Source organism: Crinia signifera, chromosome 1, assembly GCF_055691185.1.
Source record: "Crinia signifera chromosome 1, ASM5569118v1, whole genome shotgun sequence".
NCBI classification, from domain to species: Eukaryota; Metazoa; Chordata; class Amphibia; order Anura; family Myobatrachidae; genus Crinia; species Crinia signifera.
In genome coordinates this window covers 392,004,617-392,011,185 of record NC_139217.1, presented here as the reverse complement: position 1 = coordinate 392,011,185, position 6,569 = coordinate 392,004,617, and positions in this window count along the sequence as shown.

Here is a 6,569-nt window from a genome sequence, read left to right as displayed (position 1 = left end):
GTAAAGTTATGGGCAGTTGTAATAGGAAAAACATGTAATGCTTTTAAAATAATAACAATAACAGAAATGGCCAGTCACTGGCTTTAAGGGTTATTTAAAGCAAGCAATGTTTTATCCATTGCCATACATCCCCCAATAAAAACTGTCTGAGGGTCGAATAGACACAAAGCCATATAAGAGCCCTATGCTTTTGTGATGCTTGTTAGAAGCAGTGTAAAATGCTAGTGTCAGTCATAGGGGTTTGGTCTTCTTGAACTTGTGGTATAAGTGTAGCCTATCAGAAAGCAATGGGCGTAGGCAGTATTGGGGGGGGGGGGGGTTATTAACCTAGGTGAGGTGATCCTTTTTCTCTTGTTTTCCTTACAAGGAAGTGAACCTTGTGTCAACACTTACTGCTTCTTATAGCCCTTCAGTGTGATAATTTAGCCATTTTCTCTCTCTTATCATTGTTTCCGTCTCCTCTTACCCCTCTTCATTCTTTAGCTGTTCCCTTTTTTTTTACATTCAACCCCCTCCTTCTTTTCTGAGCTCTTCGGCCATGCCCCATCCTCGTCCGTCTGAAACACCCCCCCCCCCCCACCACCCCCCATGCCTGCCTTGCGGCCTCCGCCCGCCTTCTCTCTGCTGCAGGAAGCTATCGCTGCACCGGAAGCATATAAAAAAAAAACTCATCTAGGCCCTGGATCAAGAAGGAGCGTGTCCTAGCAGGGGTGTATAATAGGGGCAGGGGAAGCACCGCAACCAGCATCTGCAACAAGCATCACAGATGTTCCATGCACAGGGAATCCCTCCCTACGTAAACTGCCAGTAGATACTTCTTCCATTTTATAGGTTCAGATAAATGGCACCCTGCCATAATAGTAAACCAGACTCTCTGCCGCTTTCTACGCTGTATGTAAAGATTATATGATCTGTACTTACATCCAAACAGAGCATAAGAAATGTTTCTTAACATCATTTGTTTTTAAATTAAAAATGCCTGATTTAAATAATAAATCCCATGTAATATAGGGATCTATTTATGTACAACACACTAAATGGAAATATATATCACAACTCATCGCAGCCATACAGATTGTCGTAGTGCCTCTATTTTCCAATCAGTATAGCGCTATCGGTGGAGGGTCACTGTGAAATGCACATGCCCAGCTTCTGGTGGCTGATTAAATTGAGAAAACACCCCAGTCCCCTAGCAAACAAATGCGTTTATTGGCAATGAAATACAGGGACCATCAGTGATTTATTTACATTATCTATGCTGTTATATAGGAGAAAGCAATGATAACACCCTTTTTTTTTTTTACGGAAAAAAACCCCATAAAAATGGCTACTACTGCTTCAAAAGTAAAGTAGCAGAGAAGATTATAAAAACTCATAAAACCAATAAAGAAATCAGTATCAGCTTCAGAGAATGGGACTGCCTCATTGACAATTACACTTACAGGCGGGACTAAAGCTCCGTACACATGGAGCAAATGAGTGTCCCATTTTTATCAGTGACTATCGCACTCTGTCGGGGGAAGCTGCTGGCCCAGGAATCAGTGCAGGGCTGGCCGCGGGAGGATATGCACTTGGATATGGTCACTCAGCGACCACCTCCCCGGTGATTTTTGCTGAAATTGCCCTATGTGTACAGGGCTTAAATAAAAACTTGACCCCGAATAGACCCTGTAACTCCAGAATGAACAGACTCTATTTATCAAACTGCCATTCTGGAGACCATCTATGAGGTGTCCCATCCGGGGGATGCCTGTGATAGCTGTCACAGGAGAGATGGGGAGGGACAAATGACAGCCTCCCTGTATGGTTCTGACTGTTCCAGATTTTACCACATCCCCAGGCCATACATGGAGTTTGTTTGCCTTTTCCTATATACTACTGTATGCATAGTTGTACTCATATTGCATTATTCGAACGACCTCCTCTATGTATAGCATTGCATAGTTCCAGCACCTTATAACTAAAGGGTAAAATAACAATATGATAGGGTGACTTTATGTGGGAGCATAAAGGATGACTATATGGGAAGGAGAAATAGTCATTTCGGGTAACAAAAGCTATAAACCTGGCAGGGATAAGTTTGTACAAGTCAAGCCTCCGAAGCTGCCATTCTAATGCTGTCTACACATGGTTTGATTCAAAGTGACCCTGAATCACACAGTGTTTGCAGAATTTGATCCAGATTCCATCCGATGCGTGGATCTGCAACATCTGGATTGGAAGCAGAAGTAGACTGTACAGGCAAGTCTATCCCTGCATCGATCTGCTAGACGCTCTGCTTTTCCAGCACCCTCCCTCTGTGCCGGGTCAATATTGGCGCCTACCATATTGCACCGTGTGTACACACCTTAACACTGTGCTTTTTACATACAAATATTTCTGAGCTGCTAGCCATGGAGAAAACAATGGAATTCAGCCCCCAACCAATTAATGTAATGTTTGTGAGGTAGTGACTTTGAATGTAATTTCATTGCCAATACAGCATGATCTGTCCATGGACACTATACTTTGAAGACCCAAGACTGCCAGAAGATCTGCCGGTAGCAGTACAGTATGTGAGACGTGGCCATATTTATGTCATTTGAGGGAGAGGCAATGCTTTATTGAGAATACCGCAGTGAACTAACATGCCACATGTTACTTTGTACCACCTCCCTCGCAGCGCATCTTCCAAAACCTGGACTATTTTGCAGGGTTATGGTCACACTTAAGATTCCAAATGCCCATTTTATATATTATAATTAAAACGGACATTTATTTAGTTTATACTGTATATTTCCAATATTTTCTTATATTTTTTTTACAGTTGAAGAGAGTTTTAGTTTCTGCATTTTTGTATACAGACTAACACAGCAAATTTTCCATTAAGTTTACATTTATCAGATTGATGTCATATCAATTGGCAGAGCAATACCTTATAATAAAGATGAATCTGTTTGCAAAAAATGTACAACTTGGAAATGATATACAGTATACTGTATTCTAGGGAGTATAATTTCAACCAGACAATAGCTAACAGGGGAGCGTTTCCTAGTAACAGTTCAGTAAGAGTAAAGAATAGCTCTGCTCATTGGGGAAACAGAGGGAACCAGTGCATAAATTAGTTCTACAAATATTTAAAGACCTGTCTAATGTAACGACAGCAAGCTAAAGATACAATAAATGTAATGTATGTATTCTAATATCATTTGAGGTAGCTTGTTATAATACACATACTGTTTGCATTTACACTGGAGAGTTTGTGTCAGCTTCCAATATAAATAAGGAAGGCTTTGAAATAGCCGAAACGCGTTGGTTGTACAGGAGTCCATTGTATAACCATGTGGGAACCTCAATATTTGACGTTTTGTTGACCGACATCTCGATGGTGCTACCCGGGTATTAACATCACCACCTGACATACGATCACAAACACCTTATATTATAAGGCCCCATACAGTACTATTTTTTCAGTTGTATGTTTTATTGTGCTGTGTTATTTAAATAAAGGTTTTACACTATGAAGTTTGCACCTCCCCCTTTTTTTCTGAGGTGACTATGGAATGAGGACAGAGATTTGCCTGTTTCTTGTAAAAAGACTCAATAAACCAAGGCCTAGGAGAGGCCTATTTCCTGTACACAGTTATACTTACTTTCAGGGCCGCCGACAGGGGGGTGCTATGGGTACAACTGTCCTGGGCCCCGCCACTCTGACAGAGGGTAGGGCCCGGGCAGCAGCCTGCCAACACCCCCATTCATTGCAGCCGCCCCTCACCCATGGGTCAGCTGGTCACCGCCCCCCACTTCACAGCGGCGGGCTGCAGATCCTCCGCAGCCCGCTGCACATACACTGCAGTCCACCAGGCCCGGACCAGCCCCATCCTCCTGCCGCCCGTGGACATACACAGCAAGGCAGTGCAGCGGGCAGCAGGTATGCTGGGCGCCCACACTGTAAGCCGCGCATGGTGTGATGTAATTGCGCGGCTTACAGTGCGGGCGCCCAGCATGCCAGCGAGGAAGAGCCAGGATGCCACCGGTAAGCTGTCAATACATGGCCGGGGGCCGGGGGATTGGCAGGGGAAGGAGGGGGCCCGGGATTTTGTCAGTCCCGGGCCCCTCAATTTCTGACGGCAGCCCTGCTTACTTTATCAGTTTTATTTTTAAATATCTATTATTTCATGTGATATGCACCATGAGAATTTTATCATTTTATGTTTTTGGAGGAATATGCTCCTGTAAGGAGACTTCTTGAAGGGAGGCGCTACACCATATTCCTATCATACAAACACGTGATTCACCCAGGTCTAGGAGAGGCCCATTTCTGTACACCTATTCACTCATTTGAGTAAAGTGACTTTACTTGTTATTTATTTTTATCTATCTGATACGCACTATGGCCAGTATTTACATTGCTCCCGATTCACCGTTTTTTTTCAGCGAATCGGGCTGTTTTCACTCCTTGCAGTGAATCTTTTTCACTGAAAATGTGATTCACCCTATTCAATGTTCACTGTTCGCCGAAAGCGAACAGTGAATGCCGACCAGTTCTCCGTTTCATGCTCGCTGCAATTCTCTGGTGTATTTCAATGGGGTTTTCACTGGGATTCGCCGAGAGTGTATTCAATGCTAGAATGGTGAATTGCTTTCTCCATGATTCACCATTTTGCATTCGACATCTTTTTAAGGTGAACTGGAAAGTGATCTTTTAAAATAAAGTGTTTTTTTTTCTAAACAGGATTCGCTGCACATGGAGAATAAAAACATTCAATACTCCCCTATGAGAGTTGTGTGTTCTCGGTACTTATGTATTATCTGGGCTCCCATGTTAAATGCACCCCATTTTTTCATACCCCTACTATCCAACTACGCATGGAGTTGATTTTATATAGTGTGGCGAGCGCAGCGAGCCTCCGTGCCCGAAGCGTGGCGAGCGGACGCGGTCTCATAAGAAAAACGGGAGCCCAGATATTACATAAGTACAGTGTTCTCTTTTGTTTCTTTGAGGATAAAAGCGAACCCCGGTGGAAGCATCTGAGTGATATATAGGCAGGTATTCAATGCCCTAATTCGTTCTGTGCAGCGAATCCTGTTTTGGATTCGCTGCACAATTGCCGGGTTCCGGTGGGCTGATGCATTCGCTGCCAGCCCTCCCTCACCCCCTATTCAACGCCCCAGGGGCTCGCTGCCCCTGGCGGCGAATTTTAACCCCCCCCCCCCTGGCGAATGCTGCAGGGAGCCGGGGGGCGGTGGCAGGCAGGGAGATGGAAGCCTGTCTGCCTGCGCCGGACGCTGTGGGGGTGAAGGAAGGCTGGCAGGGACACAGGGAGAGCCCCACGATAGCTGGCAGGGGACTGGGATAGTAGCCACTGCACTCACTGGTCCCAATCTTGCATAGGTAATGATCGGGACCAGAGTGCAGTGAATATATGAATATTAATAAGCAGCGGTGTAGCTAGGTGCCATGGTGCCCGGAGCAAGGGCATATTTCGCGCCCCCCCCCCTCCCCCCTTAGTAATGAATTGGGGGCATGGCTAACGGAATCTGCTGCGCTATATAAGAACCTGTAACGGAATCTGCTGCGCTATATAACACACTGTAATGGAATCTGCTGCGCTATATAAGAAACTGTAACGGAATCTGCTGCGCTATATAAGACACTGTAACGGAATCTGCTGCGCTATATAATAAGCTGTAACGGAATCTGCTGCGCTATATAAGACGCTGTAACGGAATCTGCTGCGCTATATAAGACGCTGTAACGGAATCTGCTGCGCTATATAATAAGCTGTAACGGAATCTGCTGCGCTATATAAGACGCTGTAACGGAATCTGCTGCGCTATATAAGACGCTGTAACGGAATCTGCTGCGCTATATAAGACGCTGTAACGAAATCTGCTGCGCTATATAAGACGCTGTAACGGAATCTGCTGCGCTATATAAGATACTGTAACGGAATCTGCTGCGCTATATAACACACTGTAATGGAATCTGCTGCGCTATATATGAAAGTGTAACGGAATCTGCTGCGCTATATAAGACACTGTAACGGAATCTGCTGCGCTATATAAGATACTGTAACAGAATCTGCTGCACTATATAACACACTGTAATGGAATCTGCTGCGCTATATAAGAAACTGTAACGGAATCTGCTGCGCTATATAAGAAACTGTAAAGGAATCTGCTGCGCTATATAAGACACTATAACGGAATCTGCTGCGCTAAATAATAAGCTGTAACGGAATCTGCTGCGCTATATAAGACGCTGTAACGGAATCTGCTGCGCTATATAAGACGCTGTAACGGAATCTGCTGCGCTATATAAGATACTGTAACGGAATCTGCTGCGCTATATAACACACTGTAATGGAATCTGCTGCACTATATAAGACGCTGTAACGGAATCTGCTGCGCTATATAAGACACTGTAACGGAATCTGCTGCGCTATATAAGACACTGTAACGGAATCTGCTGCACTATATAAGACACTGTAACGGAATCTGCTGCGCTATATAACAACCTGGAGAATTAGGTTAAATGCTAGCAAATGATACAGTATCTAAATAGGCAGAATGGTAAATAAGTATAA